Source organism: Numida meleagris, chromosome 1 (genome assembly GCF_002078875.1).
Source record: "Numida meleagris isolate 19003 breed g44 Domestic line chromosome 1, NumMel1.0, whole genome shotgun sequence".
NCBI classification, from domain to species: domain Eukaryota; kingdom Metazoa; phylum Chordata; class Aves; order Galliformes; family Numididae; genus Numida; species Numida meleagris.
In genome coordinates this window covers 158,680,366-158,700,544 of record NC_034409.1, presented here as the reverse complement: position 1 = coordinate 158,700,544, position 20,179 = coordinate 158,680,366, and positions in this window count along the sequence as shown.

Sequence of the window (20,179 nt, the reverse complement as noted above, 5' to 3'; positions counted from 1 at the left end):
CACATTAACAAATTACCTTACTTACAAGCATTATTATGATTTTTACTCCTTAAAAATTTAATTCACTGTAAGAGAAATGGACAACAAGAAGTGAAATGGGTGTATGTTAGGAAGAATTGCACCAAGTGGTTTCTTAATACGTATTTCAACAATTTTCAGCAATCTAAATGGATCACTGAAACACTGTTTTACTATTATTATTATTTCAGCACTTCAGAGTTCTATACAATGATAATATTGTATCTCTTTTCATCCCTTTTCATCCTCTAGTCTGGACTTTTAGGTGGTGAAGAAAATAAAATTTCAAAATTGATGTTTTTGTTCATTTTGCATTTTTTTCTCTTATTAAATACATTACTTACAAATTTTATACATTATGTTTATTATTAATACAGTTTTAGTATCATGTAGTGCTAATTTTTGGGGCAGCCAATAGAAAAAATAATCATTTCTGGCTAAGGAAATTCATGTTCTAGGTAAGACAGAATGAGAGAGAAAATGAATAATAAAAGTGGTCCTAATTATAATCTCTGTGAATTCGTTGTTACATCTGCTACTTGAAACAATCTTACGCTAGAGTATACAAGCATCTGATCACTTTTTCTTTGAATGTCATTATACTCCAGTGATATCTTAAAGACTTACAATGAACATCAAAACATATAATCAGCAAGTAAAACTTAGGAAAATTTGTTTTCTAACAAAACATTTGTATACTCAACTGAAGAGAGAGAGAGGCAGAGGGAAGGAGATATCCATGCTGCCGCCTATGGATGATGCCAAAATAGAGTTGGTGAGCTTGACATGAATGAGACCAAAACCTGTGGATAGGAGCCTGTAGACAAGGATGTTGTGGGGAGCTGCTCCCCATGAGGAACACATGCTGGAGTAGTCCACTCTGGAAGGATGGACTGTGTGGTACTGACCCACATTGCACCCTGTGGGAAATTCACACAGGAGCAGTTCAGGAAAGATGGCACCCCATGGCAGTGACCCCAGACATTCTGGGGAAGGGACAGAGACTGTCCATAAAGGACCAGCAGAGATGAAGTGTTATGGACTGACCCCGTTCCCCATTCTTCATTCTCCTGCACTGCTCAGGGAGAGAGGAGGTAGAAGAAGGTGGTCAGGGTGAAAGTGTTTCTAGTTTGCCTTTAGTTCTCTGTGCTCTACTGTATTATTCACTGTCAATACATTAAATTAATTTTCCCCAAGCCAAATCTGTTTTTCTCATGACAGTAATCAGTGTGTGATTTCTCTGTCCTTGTCTCAAGTCATGAGCTTTTTAATTGTCTTTTCTCCCTTTGTCTTGATGAGGAGTGTCTTGATGAGCACTTGAAGGACAGCCAAGGTTAACCTACTACCTATATATGCAGGGATATACATAAACACAGACAAATTTAAGATGAAAAAGAAAAAAAAAATTAAGAAATGACACTTCCTCATTTGCTTCTTACTTTCAAGATAGTGCTAAAATGAACAAACCCACTTGGAAGATAAAATTTCTGTTAACTTAAAATATAATTGGAAGGAGCAACGTCTGTAAAAGCTTATTTAAAATACTAGCAAGGTTGATATCCAATTAACAGAAACCCTCCATGTGCTATGGTATCAAGGAAGTCCTATTTTGTAAGCAAGAATCAATTATTAAAAGTAAAACCTATATAAGAAATATTATAAAAGGTTCTCCCTTTACTCTTTTCATCAGACTTCAAAGGTATTTTTTCACGTGCATTAAAAATATGCTATAATACAAAGATTACATTTACTTTGTGACATTAGCTGCAAGAAGCAAGAGAACTGAAATATGCACACTATAAAAAGAGAAGGTTTTTTTTTTGTGTGTGTGTGTGTGTGAAGAAAAGCAAAAGTTTTTTTACGGGTTTTTAAATTTCATAAGAAAAAAAGTATGTCTAATATTTTCTGAAACTGTCTGAAGAAAGACAAATATAATCTGAATCAAATAAAAGTTAATAAACCAGTTTTATTTTGATAAAGATGAAAAATTGGATTAAGAGAATAGATCTGATCAGTAAGACGGACATTTCTGCACTATGCATGTGTGGTATATTAGTGGAGTATAGAATCACACAATCATGGTTGGAAGACACCTCTCAAGATCACCTTGTCAAACTGCCCTGGTAAAACAAGTTCCATAGAGTACACTGTGGAGGAAAGCATCCAGGCAGGTTCTGAATACCTCCAGAGACAGAGATTCCACAGACTCTCTGTACAGCTTGTTCCAGAGCACTGTCACTCTCAGAGAATTTTCTCCTCATGTTCAGCTGGAATCTCCTGTTTTCCAGCTTGTGCCCCTTGTCCTGTCACTGGGCACCACTGAAAAGAGCCTGGAACCATCCTCTTGGCACCCGCACTTTAGATATTTCTAAGTGTTTATAAGATCCCCTTTCTGTCTTCTCCAGACTACTCAGTTCAAGATCTCTCTGCCTTCCCTCAGAAAAGAGTTGCTCCAGGCCCTTATTCATCTTTGTAGCCCTTCACCTGACTCTCTTTCCAGTCTCTCTTGAACTGGGGAGCCCAGAACTGGACACAGCATTCCAGATATCGCCTCATCAGGCACAGTAGAGTGGGAGGATAATCTCCATCAATCTGCTGGCCATGTACTTTTTAATGCATCCCAGGAAAACTTGGCCACAAGTGCACACTGCTGGCTCACTAACAACCTGTTTTCTACCAGGACACCAAGGTCCTTCTCTGGAGAGCTCCTTTCCAGCATGTCAGCCTGTACTGATGAGTGAAATTATTCTTCCCCAGGTATACTTTTGCCTTTCTTGTATCGCATAAGGTTCCTCTCTGCCCAACACTCCAACCTGTCCAGGTCTTGCTGAATGGCTTCCTGGCATGTCAGCCACTCCTCCCAGTTTTGTATCACCAGCAAGCTTGCTGATGGTACATTGTATACCTTCATCCAGGTCACCCATGTGTATGTTAAACATGATCACAGTTAGTTCTGGTTTATGAAGCCCAAGAAAAAGTCGTTAGCTGCAGAATATGCAAAAAAAATATGAAAGTAAGAAAGTATATGAGATATTCCAAAACATTTGAAACATTAAATTGTTTTAATTTAATCAAACAAACTTAATGTATAATTTGATGAGCATAGAGAATGAACAAGTAATAACAGAAAACAGTTTAATGTTGAAGAAGGAGTAAAATTTCTACTGGGATGTTAGATTGATAGCAGAAATAATCTGGATTGCAATGTATTTTCTTCTGACATAGCAAAAACAGGATATTTTTCTACGTCTTGATTTTGGTTACAAATGAGCAAAGAGGAACCTTATAACTTTTACTGTACAAAAATATTTACTTCGTAGTAGAAAGAATAGAAAATAAGACTATAAATATTTTTCAGCATTTTCACCACCATTCACTATGCATTCTCAGTAGTGGTGAATAGCAGCCTGCATGCCACACTCAGAAAAACCCTCACCAGTTGAGGTGACCCACTGTCAAAGTTACCACTGTTGAAACACACCACCCACCACCTCGCTGTGTTTACATCCACTGTTCAATGTTATTTGTGTTTAAAATAGATGAGATCTCTTAGGAGACCTTATTGTGGCCTTTCAGTAATTAAAGGGAACTTATAAACAGGAGGGAGACCAACTTTTTATGTGATCTGATAGTGATAAGACAAGAAGACAAGGAGGAACAGTTTCAAACCAAAAGAAGGGAGATTTACATCAGATATTGGGAGGAAATTTTTTACTCAGAGGGTGGTGAGATGCTGAAACATGTTGCCCAGAGAAATTGTGCATGCCCCAACTCAGGAGATGTTCAAGGCCAGGTTGGATGGGACCCTAGGCCACTTCATCTAGTGGGTGGCAACCCTGTCCATGACAATGTAATTTAAACACTTGTCTATCATCATGTTAATTACCTATTTATGGATACGTAAAGCTTGTATTGAAGCGCTGACCTTGCTTACTTTATATGTAGAACAATATGGACAATGACAAACAAAATAAAGGTTCAAAGTATGTATCACAAAGAAGATACAGCAGAAACATAAGAAAGAAAGGCAACAACCTAACAACAAGTTTTATAGTTTTTAATTAAGGTGATGTGGAAGTCTGCTTCAAATGTATATTTAATAGGGGTGCTACTCAGGCGTAAAACTCAAGTTACTGTATTCTGCACTGCACAATCAGAAAGGAAAATACCTGGTCACAAAATATGTGTGGAAAAAGAATAAGAGAGACAGAGAACCTATTTTAAAAAAGTAGCACATCTGACTGTGCAGAAAAGCATAAATATGTGGAACAGCTTATGAATCATAACTGTCAAGTCAAAAATATTGGAGCCATTTCAGGAATTTGGTGGAATCCTAGGAGACATAGAGTACTAAGAGAATCATAGAATAATTAACATTGGAAAAGATCACTAAGATCATCTATTCCAACTGTCAGCCCACCACCGTGCCTCCAAAACCATGTCCCTCAGAGCCATATCTACACAATTCATAAAAACTGCTAGGGACAGCGACCCCACCACATTTCTGGGCAACTTGTTCTAATGCTTGACCACTTTTTCTGAGAATAAATTTTTCCTAACACCCAACCTGAAAATCTTTTGGCGCAACGAAAGACCATTACATCTTGTCTTGTCACATGGGATAAGAGGCTTCACCACAATCTCATTTCAGATAGTTGTAAAGAGTGATAAGGTCTCCCCTGAGCCTCCTCTTCTCCAGACTAAACAATTCTAGCTCCCTCAGCCTCTCCTCATTAGACTTTTGCTTGACACTCTTCACCAACTTCATTGCTCTTCTCTGAACATGCTCCAGGGCCTCAATGTCTTTCTTGCAATGAGGTTCTCAAAACTGAATACAGTACTTGAGATGAGGCTTCACAAGTGCCAAGTGCAGAGGGACATTTACCTCCCTGGTCCTGCTGACCACATAGTTTCTGATACAAACCAGGATGTCACTGATCTTCTTGGCCACCTGGCAAACTGCTGGCTCATGTTCACTCTGGCTAGGCCTGATCCCCTGGTTGCCTCTCACATGCCATGTGATCACACCCAAGAAAATCTGATCTATGACTTTCCTCTATATTCAGCTCAGGCTGATAGGCCTGTAGTTCTCTGGATCCTCCTTCTGATCCTTCTAGTAGAAGGGTGTCACATCTTTAGATGGACTTTAATTTGAATGATCTTTGGCATTTCACTGATATTTCTAAATTTGATGGTGCTTCCCCACAACAGCACAGCTCGCCTCGCATGGCTGTACAGGGCAGTTGTTTTCCTTCTATCTGTTATAAATTTGTCCTCATTGTATTGCACAATAAATTAAAGATTTACAAGTTCATGTAGAAAAGTTCATTAGAGAGCTTCTTTTTTAGAAAATCAGACAATGAGAAAAATACCCCCAGCAAACCAGAATTTACTAAAGTTAATTTAAACTGAAAAACTACATCTTTTTTATACTGTGAAAGTAACATTCTTTCTCAATGGGAATATAAACAATTTCGGGTAAAAAAGAAAAAAAAATTTTCATTCAATCTACTAATTGTGATTAATCTCCATGTTGACAATGATTTATCTGTGAAAAAAAAGATCCATCTTGATTTCTTTACTCATTTATGCTAGGCCCATAGAAATTAATTAGATCATTCATGTAACTGATGATAGAAGAGTTTGGCTTCTGTGTTATCAGTGGTATTGTGTTAGAAATATCAGTGGAATGCTCACTGGCAGCTGGACATGAGCCAGTAGTGTGCGCTTGCAGCCCAGAAGGCCAACTATGTTCTGGGCTGCATTAAAAGAGGAGTGGTCAGCAAGGGAGAGGGAGGTGATTGTCCCCCTCTGCTCAGCTCTTGTGAGGCCCCATCTGGAGTACTGTGTCCAGCCCTGGGGCCCCCAGCACAAGAAAGATGCAGACCTCTTGGAAAGGGTCCAGAGGAAGGCCACTAAGATGACCAGAATGCTGGAGCACCTCTGCCGTGAGGAAAGGTAGAGGGAACTGGGCTTGTTGAGCTTGGAGAACAGAAGCCTCCGGGGAGACCTCATTGTGGCCTTCCAATACTTGAAGGGAGTGCATAAACTGGAGGGGGAACAACTGTTTACATGGGTGGATAGAGATAGGACAAGGGATTTTAAACTAAGACAGGGGAGATTTAGGTTAGATGTTAGGAGGAAGTTTTTCTCTCAGAGGGTGGTGACGCACTGGAACAGGTTGCCCAGGGAGGTTGTGGATTCCCCATCCCTGGAGGCATTCAGGGCCAGGCTGGATGTGGCTCTGGGCAGCCTGGTCTCGTGGTTGGCACCCATATACACAGCAGGGGGGTTGAAACTAGATGGTTATTATGGTCCTTTTCAATCCAGGCCATTCTATGATTCTTTGATATGAAGAACTAGAAGCATGTATTGATCATATACAAAAAATATTAGCCCTCATATATTTCATTGTTGATTACTTATATGTATGGTGGAAAAATTTCCAGATTATATTTCGTGAAAGACAGCAGTATCTTAAATAATCAACGCAAAGAAAAATATATTAAAAATATATTTTCTGTTGAAAATCTTGTTTTCTTTCTTTCTTTTCATATATAAAAAAAAAGTCCTATTTCACGTTGCAGTACAAATAAGCCTTTCTTCTTCTGGAGCCTCAAGGACTTTTAAGACATCAGAGAAACCAAATTTATACCTAATTAGGCTATTAAACAACCACATTAATCTTACTGCTGGCGTAAAAAATGGTCAAGGTGCTTCCAATATCAGATACTGCAATGATACAATGCCTGTTCCCTACGCAGACACAGAATAACATTTTGAGTTGCTTCAATTTATTGAGTCAGCATTTTTGAAATAAGCATTTTCAAATAATACATTTAGCATAAGGTTTGAGCCTAAAATAAAGGGTATCCTTCACAATGAAGGGTAATTGAGAGGTAGTTTTAAAATAAGACATATTCTTACCCACGGCTCCAGATGTAAAAATAAATACATAAGTAATGTTTACTCACTGAAGTTTCACTTCAAGTGCAATATTTAAAAGAAAATTGCTTTTGAAGAAAAAGCAAATTGTTTACCTTTCTTTTTCATAGTGAAATTTAAGTTATTTACTGCACAAATTAGGGAAATTAGATGAAGCATTTTTGGAAAGGAAAGGAAAGAGAGACCAAAACTCCGATCTGCCTGTATGACTTATTTAAACTAAAAGAAAGGTTCTTCTTAACCAAAACCTTAGGCATTATGTATACTTTCACAGATATTAGGGTATAGATTTGCTCAGTCTATGGTTTAGATTATGCCCTTCACATAAACCCACAGATGATTTTGAATGACTGAGAGATTTTACTCTTCACACCCAATCAGTAACATTCCCAAAATTTCAACTGGAGGACAGAAGAGTCTTCTGTTTTGATCATTCTGCCTGTATTACAAAGATTAAAGAACATCACAAAAAGGAATTAAGCACTAGAAGACAAAAGTCCATTAACTGTTATCAGAACAAACCAAACACAAAATGGCTGTACAAGCCACGTAAAATCTTACGGATGTAAGAATCTCAGGCTTTGCTATTGATCTAGCATCTGGTAGTTCAGGTCTAGTCTGGTTTCATGTACTCAGAGATCTAACATAACTCATTAGTTTTATCAGTTTTCTAAGAGGTGAGTCAGTGAACACAGCTAATCAGGATGAAACTCAATTTTCTTTTATTAAAAAAAATTAAAATCAAAAGGTTTAAATTCCCAATAAAAAATCTGCATACCTTAGAGTTCCTTTTTTTTTTTCTGTTGTGCTTTGAAACTCACAGAAACAGTTATAAAGCTTCACCACTAAGTATTTGATTTAAGCAATAAAACCTATAAACAGCAAGATACTAAGAAATCTAACATATCATAGAATTTAATACAAAGACATTCCTAATCTATATTTTCACCAGCATATTGCAGCTCTACTATGACATGGATATCCATCAATGAAAGATGTACAGCCAGTATGCTAAGTTTCCATGTATACTTTACCAGTACACATGCGGTTATATCATTATCTAGACAGTAACTTCTCCCTCAAAAAAAATTAACAATTACCCTCAACTGTCTTGAAATAATGTAATATGGTCTTTGTGACTGCAGGTTTAATAGTGCCAGGCAGGAAAAAAAAATAATACTCACTTTAAAAATTGCATTAATAAATAAGAAAATATGTGAAGACGGTATTTTTCAACTTTGCTTCCGTTTTTTTCTCTAAAGTAATCACAATAATTTATTGATTTGGTAGATGAACAGGCAGGGTGACTGCATGCTTAAGATCCAGCTCATTTTTTACAGAAATTCTGATACTTACAAATCCTTGTACCTCATACTTAAAAATAAGAAAAGACTCATTGGAAATAGGAAGGTCATAATTTTCCTTGCCTACAGAATCCATAAGATATGTATGGAATCCTGTGAGGGGAGAACATGGCAAAAGGCAAGATCACAACCCCAGATTTCAAGAAGGCAGACTTCCAACTCTTCAGGCATTTACTCGAAAAACTTGTATGAATAAGGCACTAGAAAGAAGAGGAGCACAAGAAAACTGGTTGAGCTTCAAGGATCATTTACTCCAAGCTTAAGAATGGTCCATCCCACTGAGCAAGACGTCGGGCAAAAAGTTCCAGGAGACCTGCGTTGATGAACAAGGATCACATGCAACTCAGAAGCAGGTGTGGTTGCAAGACCACCTTCAATAATCCTTGATTACCGTGGTAACTGGAGAAGTGCCTGAAGACAAGAGGAAAGAAAATGTCACTAGCTATGAGTTTTCGCCAGAGATGAAAAAGAGCACACATGCCACATTTGCAAAAAACTGCACCAGTGGAGATGATCCACTGTTGCTGTGACCACTGCTGAAAGACACCATCCACCACTTCACTGTGCTAAAATTCACTGTTTCATCTCCATAAACATTCAGTGAATGTTACTGGGTGCAATTTTTTCTGCATGAAGGAATCTACTTGTACACCTTTGCTTCATACACACTTCTATGTCAGGTGCCATTTTGTCAGATTGCCCCTCTGCTATCATTTGTCACACAGCACTCAAATTAAACAGGATATTAGTGAGAAGATTCAAATTCTACTTCCATACTACCAACATCTGTCTTTGATGGTGTGGGCCAACATAATAAATCAGGAGACATTACTATTGGACAAGAGGAACAGCCCTCATAATTCACCTTTCTTCAAAAAAAAAAATCTTTCAAATTTTTAAGATTTAATGCATATTACATTTAAATGTGACCTAGCAGTAATTTATAATTCCTTGTTATTATGAAGTAAGTTAACATGTTTGTGCAACACACTAGTCCTTTGAAGGAATTTAAGAAAATCCTAAGAATAATTAAAATGTCAACAGCTAATAGCATCAAAACCAATATTTTCTGTTCACAATAATTACCTCAGCAGTCAAAAAAAAGTATCAATATTGTTCTCTGAAATTCAGTGCAGTTTCCATTCACTGAATTCTTACTTTGATTTTCTAATATATTACTTTGAAGTATATGAGCTGAAACACTCATTACTTTTGACTGCAAATGGCTGCAAAATTGATGGGAAAGCTGATTTACACAGCATACTCAATAAACATACCCTTTTTAAGAAATCTGAGTGACAAATTCTTAGTGGCAAAGAATCTATGTATCTTTCTTGTATAACATAAAGACAGAATTCTGTTTCGAAATTTTACCTTCCCGATGACATAGAGGTAGAGCTGAAGATTATATTCTTATTGCTAATGCGATGCAATTCCCTTTAAAAAAAAGATGTTTAGACTACACATATTTAAATTTTCAGCATTAATATGTTTATATATGTTGGAAACAGAGTAAAAAAAAACAAATGGGCAAATGCAAAAATTAAATATGAGAAACTAAAGGGATAAAAATGCATGGTCACTTTCTACATATAAGACAAGAGTATGCCAAAGAATATCAAGAAAATAAAATTAATTAACAAATATTTATTTAGATCCATTTATTTATTTTCAATCAGCTAAAGCAATCAAGATGTTAATAGATAAAAAGATGATTGAAGAAGCTGATTTCCGAAACTGATTAAAAATTAGTATTAGTAAATTTCTTGCTGAGAAACTCAGTAGAAACTCTCTTTGAATACATTCTGTGGATGATCATGCTTTTCTCCAGAAAATCATTCAATTGATTTTAAATACAGAACCGAATAAGCATAGATTATAGGTATTATTGTAGAAAAAAAAAGATCTTGCTCACTAGATTATTTCAAGTTCCATTAAAACTGGAGTATTGCACATATAGGAAAGAAATGGCATTTCTTTCTCCCTACTGAAGTAATTAGAACTTTCTGTCATTGTACACCTGTACACTGAAATGTTGAAAGAGAATTTTTTTTATATATATACTCTTGTTGTTTTTAAAGCATTACTTATTTCTAGGGATTATTTGAGCATAAATTTATGATGCTTGTATTGTAATGCAAATGATAGATGAACTCATGGTGAAAAAATGTTAATAAACAACTTTATAATGGTGAGCTGACCTAGCAAAACTAACATTTCATCCATATATGATACAAACTTTGTATATACCTAAGGTTAGATACTTGAATCTCAGGCTAAATTGCAGTTTCAATAAATCGCTGGGTTTACAAAGTCTGAACTTAATTAGTGAAGAACATCTAACTTGTATATTATTCCCTAAATATTGCTGAGTTTCTCTCTGGAGATCTTCAGAGCTATTTGTCTTTTTCAGTTGTATACATTGTGGATTTACCAGATGTAAAGCCTTGCAAAAAGTCTTTGAAAGGATGATCAAATAGGAAAAATTACAGTTTGAGCTTATTGTTCAGTGAGGTTAATCCAGGTTACTATTTTGTTTCAATAATAAAACTATCAGCCATTTAGAGTTATGGTGAATCACAAGAAAATTGTGATATAGAAGCATGAATGTATTTGTTGCAGATAATAGGTAAAATTGAGTTCAAAAACTTTTGCCATATGCCAACAAAAAAAAGAATATACACTGTGTTTGATTTCTGTATGTTTGATTTTTCTGGGGGGATGAGAAAGACAGCACCTTGTTTACTTATTTACTTACTTTTTTACTTGCTTATGGTAATACATACCCCTTGCATTATGATTCCTGGATTCAAGTTTTCTGGGACCTAATAATTTGAAATTCAGAAAATATAACCCGTGAACCATTGAAATCTACTAAGTTTATATATGAAGCCTGTAAAGTCAGTCAGCTTTTATTTATTTATTCATTTTTTAAATTAAAATATGTATAAATTTGTGTTGTATAAAAATTTCTTTATATCTCCTATATTACTTTTTCCAGTAAGCATAATTTTCAGACTATCCTTAATATATCATATTACTTAACTCCATTATTTTGAAACATCATTTCAAAATTATGCGTAATTAGCTGGATTAAATACTTAATCTATTATATAAGTCTCCAAGTTAATCCAGGTAGACTATGATCCAATTTATCTGTTCATCCTGGGACTAAAAAATTGTATAAATTCTAACTTTCCTTTTTTTTTTTTTTTTTGCTCATATTCCACTCTTTTATTTCTCTTATTACTCTCTTCTTTTTTTCTTTCAGATAGGAACTTTTTGATGGAATATGAAAGAAAGTAACAGGAAAGTAATGGAAACGTTAAGATAAAGACAAACAAACAAACAAAATTTATTGATTAGAAAAAGATAAAAGGAAAAACATTCAATAGGAGATAATCATGTGTCAGAGGAGGTTGATGAGAGATGTGGATTTCATCCCTGAAGATGCTCAAAACCTGGACATGGCCCTGAGCAACCTGCTCTAGCTGACTTTGAACTAAGCAGGAGTTGAATTAGTGGATATCCAGCAGTTTATCCAAACAAAATTATCCCACTACTGTACATCTCTTGAAGTTTACTTCAGTTAAAGTTGTTCTGCAACCTGATGGTATCACAAAAGTGTGTTAATAGGAGATGTAGCTTTTCAGAGAACTCTCCAAAGAAAGTGTGGAAAGTGGTAGTGGGGAAAAAAATAATAAATCTAATTACTATTAAAATTGAAACCTTAGCAAACAGTACGGGACACTGAAAAAAATCAGCCTTCAAACTATTTATATAACTGGGATGACAGATGATAAATTCAGTTCAGTTTAAAGAAAAATAAATAGTTAATTTGACATCAAGTTACTAATACTGGGTAATTCTTTTTAAAGGCACAGACATCAAACAAAATGGTCTGGAAAAGGACTTTAAGTTGTTATTCCACAAAAACTATTAATATTCCATAGGTGAAAAAGTACTGGAAATACATTGTGTTTATAATAATTTTTTTTATTAACAAGGGAACAATGATTTTACCCTGCATATTTTCAGCTAATTTGGCAAATTAAATTTAGTCTCTTAATGTCAATATGCCAAATATAAGTGAATATTAATACCGCTATTTATATTATGCTTTTGCAGTATCTCATTATCCTGTAATCATTCATCACCTTTACTTTATAACACCATGATTAGAGAGAAATAACAATAAACTAGACACTAAATACAAATATTATTTTTCCCAATGTTTCAGAGGAAATCATAAGCGTACGGAGTTATCTTGCAGAGTTGTCTAATTTAGTTCATCTTCTCTACAATATATATTCCACACAAAATTATATACATATATATGCATGCAGACACACATGATTCTTTTTCAATTCCTAATTACTAAGCTCAAAAAAAGTAATTTTTTTGGAGTGTTGTTCATTGTAAAAAGAGATAGAAAACCTCAGCACTGATCATTTAAATTATGAAGAAGTTTGAAAGGCTCTCTAACAAATATACAAAATAACTGTAGACCCCTGAAGTCTATTCTCTTCTCCTAACTTCTCTATTTTCATATATAGTATACATAAGACCAGTGATTTCTGTGTTTAGGCTGACAACTTTAGAACCTTCAAGGGAAAGTCATATTATTGTCTAATTGAAAATAGGTTAAAACTTTAATATAAAATTAATGTATTCAGAATCCACAGGTACATACTACCAACAAAATTTCTGTTTCTATGTATGGCTCAACTAATGGAGAAGAAAAAAATAAAAGGAAAAAGAAAAGGCAATTGCCAAGGGACAGACAAATGTCTAAGCTGTTTCATGTTAGCCCTGAGACCCATCATTCTAACATTCTATAGTAAGTGAAAGGAGATTAATATGAAAGAACATGATAGTAAAATGAATTTAAAGTGGTATTTTTCCAGGCTGTTCTGCCATTCTCCGTCCGTCTGTAAATTAATCCGCCTGAAGTGTTAATTTTATTTTTAATGATCATCAAGGAAATAATTTGTCCCATAAATTTAAAACAAAACAAAATAAACCAAGCCAAACACCAACAAAAAATACAACTCAAAGCATTGTGACAAGGTGATCTACACCTTAATTATACAAAGTGAAAAGTCAGTAAGAGACAGTTGGCCTGAAATTTATTATTGTTTTATTTGTCAATAACTAAGTCTCTGGTAGTATGTGCTACATTTCCCAGTCCAGACATCTGCCCTATTCTACAGATTTGTAATGAATTGATTCATTGTCATTGTTCTCAGCTATCTTTCATTCTTTCCACAAGACAAACATTTTGATAATGACATTTGTACGGATGTTTCAACTGATATACTGTGATGGATTTTCAGAAGAGCTGGCTGAACGTAGTATAAAAACACAGGAGTGATTCTCAGATACAGATGATATTTCTTCTGAAACTACATGGGGTAGAAACTTATTTTAAAGTATTCAATGAGAAAATGAAAATATAGTAAAAAATGCTTTCTGAAATGTTCTTAAACGTTTCTTATTTTCTTTATAGCTCATGCTGCCAGAAAGTTAAATAAGAATAAAAGACGCTATTCTGCTTGCAGTGGAGCTGTTTGTCATCTCTCCTTTTTTTTTCCTTCCTGATGTCATTTTCAAGATAACTTTCAGGTATATAGGTAACAGCCACAAGGTTAATCATTGTATTGGCTCAGGAAGCTTGTTTGGTGCTACACTGCTTCATAAGCTACCTATATGATTTAGAAGTTTAATTCCCACTTACATTAAATGAAATTGTACTGTGAAAGGAGGTAAACAATGATTTTCATGCCCACAAAACAAAACAAAACAAAACAAAACAAAACAAAAACAATATTCAGAATATTACCTTTAAATTTACAATTATTTCTTTGAATATGTGAAGTATTCTTTTTCTTACAGGAAGTTACTGTTTAATTATTAATATAAAATACAAATTCTCCAGAAGCATAAATTAAGATATATGTAGTCTGTAGCCTAGAGAAATAACCTGAAGTGTTTGGCACTACCTGAGCTATGTGAATTGAGGTGTCTGCTTTGATTAGGGAGAGAAGGTTAGAACCTGAGGCTATGGCTATGCTATGATATGCCTGTATTTCATATTACAAAATAAAACAAAGGCAGAGACTAGTCCTTGGTTGCAGAAATAAGTAGACTTGAGGCTAGATAGAACTCATCCCTTTTTATAACCAATTGAATGGATCCATAAAATATTGATGTTGGTTTAAATTTCATCTGCTTCATTTCAGTTCTTGAGGTATCCAGTCTTTTTCAGGATAAAATGTTTAAATTGTTAAGATTCAGCTGTATATGTTGAGCAGTGCTTCTGTAGGAAAGGGTATATGATACACGTCTTGGGATATGAACTCAGAGCCTGTGAGAGTATCTGAAAGCTTGAGGTTGTGATCTAGAGGAATATGGGTCTGGCAAAGGGCAGACAGGGCAGAGTCAGGACGCTAAACTTCAGAAGTGCAAAGTTCTGGCTATTTAAGAAGATTTTGGATAAGATCCTCTGGGAAACTGAACTTAGGGACATAGGAACAGAACAGAGCTGTCACCTCTTTAAAGACATCTTTCTGAGAGAACAAGAGCTTTCCATCCCCCAGCATAAGAAATCACACAGAGGAGGCAGGAGAGTGGCATGGCTCAGCAAGCACCTGTGTGTTAAACTGAGGGAAAAAAAGGAAATGTATAGGCAGTGGAAGCAGGGGTGGGCAGCCTGGGAAGAATACAAGGATGCCAGCCTGACATGCAAAGATGGAATCAGGAAAGTAAAGGCATAGATGGAAGTGAACTCAGTGAGGAATGTGAAAAATAACAAGGGATACTACGGATACATTCATCAGAAGAGGAAGGCAGAGTAGAGTGTACCCCTTCTGATAAATGAGAAGGGAGAGCTGGCATCAACAGACGTGAAGAAAGCTGAGATACTCAACAAGTTCTTTTCCACACTCTTCACTGGCAGTAATCAGTCTTCTCACATCGCACACGTCCCCACCTGGTTATTGGATGATCAAAATCCCTCCCACTGTAAACAAAGAGCAGGTTTGATTTCATCTGATGAAACTGAAGTTGTACAAGTCCATGGGGCAGAATGACATGCATCCCAGACGTTCTGAAGGGACTGCCTGATGTAGTTGCTAGGCTACTCTCCATCATATTTGAAAAGTCATAGCTGTCAGTCAAAAGTCTTCAGTGACTGCAAAATGGGAAACATTTCTCCAATTTTTAAGAAAGAAAGAAAAGAAGATCTAGGAAACTATAGGGCTGGTGAGCCTCACGTCTGTGACTGGGAAGATCATAGAATATATTCTTCTGGCTGCTGACTACTCAGCACCAGATATTCCGTTCGTGAACTGCACCCTGTTTGCAAGGACTAACACCTAGTCCCCGACCATCCTGATGCGTGCACACACCAATATGATGAGCAGCAAAATGGCATTTATTGCCTCGTTACAAAGTCTTATATATCCTTCCTTATCTCCCTTATCTCTTTGTTCGCTTCGTCTACACCCACAAGCTCTGGGGCAGGGGAGGCCCTAGCGCGTCCCATCTCATACCTTCGGTTGCCGCCTACTACATCTGGCAGCTATTTTAAGTCACATGCATGATGAGAAGGTGATCTATGGCAGTCCACACAGCTTCACCAAGGGCTGTGCCTGACCAGTCTGGTGGCCTTCTATGATGGAGTGACAGCTTAAGTGGACAAAGGAAAAGAAACTGATGTTATCTACTTGGGTTTGTGCGAGGCCTTTGACATGGTCCCACACCACATTCTCATTTCTGTATTATAGAGATATGGATTTGAAAGGTGAACTATTCTGTGGATAAGGAATTGACTGGATGTTTGGCTGAGACTTGTTATAAATTGCTCTATGTCCAAGTGGAGGCTGGTAACAAGTGGTGTCTCCCATGGTCCATCTTGGGACTGGTGCTCTTCAGAATTTTTATCAGTAACTTAGATAGTGGGAAGCAAGCTTGAAGATGACACTAAGTTGAGTGATACAGCTGGTACAACAGAAAGATGGAACGTCATCCAAAGGGTCCTGGACAGACTTGAAAAATGCGCCCATAAGAACCTAATGAGGTTGAACAAACTTAAGTGCAAGGTGTTGCACTTGGGTTAGGGTAAGCCCAGAAAAGTGTACAGACTGTGAGAAGAACATCTTGAGAGCAGCCCTGTGGAGAAGAACCTGAGGGTTCTGGTGGACAAAACACTGGATGTGAGCCAGCACTATGCTAGCCAGAAGGCAAATGTTATCCTGGGCTACATCAGAAGAGGGGTGGAGAGGGAATTGGTGGTCTCTCTCTACTCTGTCTTTGTGAGGCCCCACCAAGAGTATTGCACATCGAGGCTGGTGGTCCTGTCTGAGCCTTTCCACAAACTTGTTTACTCAAATGACTAACTTAACAACTGCTTGAGAATGAAAGAATGAAACATTAATGATTCAAGTTGGAAACTGTAAGATCTGTGGAGACTCACTTTGGAAGAAGAGTTAATGAACTCCTTATCTTCACTTCCACCCATGTCTCAGAAAACATTAGAAAAGGGAAGAGGGGGTGTATGACCACCGAAGACTCTCATCAAAAACTCTCAGATCATCTGGGCACAAGTGAAGGGCCACCCCAAGCATAGTCTCAGACCAACTAGACTATATAACAGTGAATACACACGTTTACCTTCATCGACAAATCAACCATGGATCAAGTCCCTAGACTCAAAATTGGACGCAGACACACTGGATCCAGGAGAGGTGAAATATATATCTCTAAATCTCATTTTTTCTCTTTCTCTTTCTTCACTTTCCTCACAATTTTAATTCACTTGCTTTACTTCAGTAGCCATTGCCAAAATTTGCCTTAAAGCAGTTGATAAGGGAGTAACACCTATGCCAAGTATCATTATCTCAGATGCTCACTAATTTTCATAGAATCATAGAATCATAGAATGGCCTGGATTGAAAAGGACCATAATAACCATCTAGTTTCAACCCCCCTGCTGTGTATATGGGTGCCAACCACGAGACCAGGCTGCCCAGAGCCACATCCAGCCTGGCCCTGAATGCCTCCAGGGATGGGGAATCCACAACCTCCCTGGGCAACCTGTTCCAGTGCGTCACCACCCTCTGAGAGAAAAACTTCCTCCTAACATCTAACCTAAATCTCCCCTGTCTTAGTTTAAAATCCCTTGTCCTATCTCTATCCACCCATGTAAACAGTTGTTCCCCCTCCAGTTTATGCACTCCCTTCAAGTATTGGAAGGCCACAATGAGGTCTCCCCGGAGGCTTCTGTTCTCCAAGCTCAACAAGCCCAGTTCCCTCTACCTTTCCTCACGGCAGAGGTGCTCCAGCATTCTGGTCATCTTAGTGGCCTTCCTCTGGACCCTTTCCAAGAGGTCTGCATCTTTCTTGTGCTGGGGGCCCCAGGGCTGGACACAGTACTCCAGATGGGGCCTCACAAGAGCTGAGCAGAGGGGGACAATCACCTCCCTCTCCCTTGCTGACCACTCCTCTTTTAATGCAGCCCAGAACATAGTTGGCCTTCTGGGCTGCAAGCGCACACTACTGGCTCATGTCCAGCTGCTCATCCACCAGGACCCCCCCAAGTCCCTCTCTGCAGGGCTGCTCTCGAGGAGTTCTTTGCCCAGTTTGTATAAATACCTGGGATTGCCCCGGCCCAAGTGCAGCACCTTGCATTTGGCCTTGTTGAACCTCATTAGGTTCTCATTAGGCCCACTTCTCCAGCCTGTCCAGATCCCTCTGGATGGCTTCCCTTCCCCCTACTGTATCAACTGCACCACTCAGCTTGGTGTCATCTGCAAACTTGCTGAGGGTACATTCGATGCCATTGTGTATGTCACTGATGAAGATGTTGAAGAGCATCCGTCCCAAGACTGACCCCTGAAGGACGCCACACGTGACCGGCCTCCATCCAGATATAGAACCATTAATCACAACCCTTTGGCTGCAACCAGCCAACCAGTTCTTAATCCGAAACTGAACAGTTCATCCTTCAAATCCATACCTCTTCAATTTAGAGAGAAGGATGTGGTGAGGGACCAGATTGGTCAGGCAACAGCTGTCCTTCGTGAAGCTATGCTGGCTGTCTCGGATCACCTCTTTGTCACCTATGTGCCTTAACATATTGTCTAGGCGGATTTGCTCCGCAGTCTTCCCAGGCACAGAGGTGAGGCTCACCTGCCTGCAGTTCCCCAGGTATTCCTTTCTACCTTTCTTAAAAATGGGAGGAATGTTTCCCTTTTTCTAGTCACCAGGGACTTCACTGGACAGCCATGATTTTTCAAATATGATGGAGAGCGGCTTGGCAACCACATCAGCCATCTCTCTCAGAACCCTGGGATGCACAACATCCGGCCCCACGGACTTATATACATTCAGTTTCATGAGGAGGTTTTTTGAAGAAGGTTCCCAATCCATTTTTCTCATGGTGCTACACTTTTACTCTTCAGCTTTATGACTACGGTATGAACGCATTTTTCCCTCTCCTTCTCTTTCCTCCTTTCAGTGAAAACATCCCATATTATTTTTAATGTAAACATAGAAAGGTTTGGGTTGGAAGGGACCTTTAAAGGTCATCTAGTCCAAGCCCACTGCCATGGGCAGGGACATCTTTCTCTAAATCAGGCTGCCCCAAACCCCATCCAACCTGACATTGTACACTTCTAGGGAGGGGGCAAGTACAACTTCTCTAGGCATCCTGAACTTCACCACCCTCTCAGTGAGGAATTACTTCCTTATATCTAAATGAAACCTACTCTCTTTTAGTTTAAAAACATTACACCTTATCTTGTTGCTACACCTTCTGATAGAGTCCCTTCTCACCTTTTCTACAGTACTCTAAGTACTGAAAGGCCACTATGAGTTCTCTTTGGACTCTTTTCTAGACTAACCAACCCCAACCTTCTCAGCCTCAGCTCATAGGAGAAGTGTTGCAACAATCTGATCATTTTTTTGTAGCCTTCCTTTGGACCAGCTCTAACAGTTCCGTGTCTTTCATATGCAAGGGAAACCAGATCTGAATGCAGTGCTCCATCTGGATTCTCACAAGTGTGGAGTAGATCAAGAGACCTTGACCTTGACCTGCTTGTCACACTCCTTTTGATGCAGCCTAGGATATGATTAGCTTTCTGGACTGTGAGTGTGCACCACTGGACTGTGTCAATTTTTTTATCCACTAATATCCTCAAGTATTTCCATGCAGGGCTTCTCTCAATCCATTAATATACCAGCCATGGAGAGATGCTGGCCCATTTCTCAGGCCTGTTCATTCACCGTGTTAAACAGGCACAACTTGACATACTTTTGGGTAACTTTGTGTTTTATTTCAACATCATAATACCTTCTCCTACATATCAGCTTTTGAATGGGTAACATTTTCAATATAAAGTATCAGGATTAATTTTCTTATTAAGATTTTGCATATATTACATAGTATTTCCGTCCTAAGAATCGTAACTAATGGTATTTATGAGTGTTTTAAGATGCCAGTTTAACCATCCCAGAGTGAAATTAGGAGGAGATTTTCAGATGAGATATAGATCAATAAAAAAAGTCCATGAAAATAATTCCTCAAACTTCTGTATTTTACAGTACCCCCCCTTTTTTTTTAACTACATTGTAGGAGTTACATCTGAAACTTGTAAAAGCTTTCCAAAACAGCAGATTAACTTTGGGTAGTGTATCACATTAACATGAAAAACAGTTTTTAAAGTGAATAAAAATAGTAAAAGATAAAATTTCACAGGGAAAATCTTTGGATGTTTATCACTTTAACTGGAAAAATCATTAAGCACGATCATAGAAAGTTACAAACTGCTCTTTGTCACTACAACTATTTT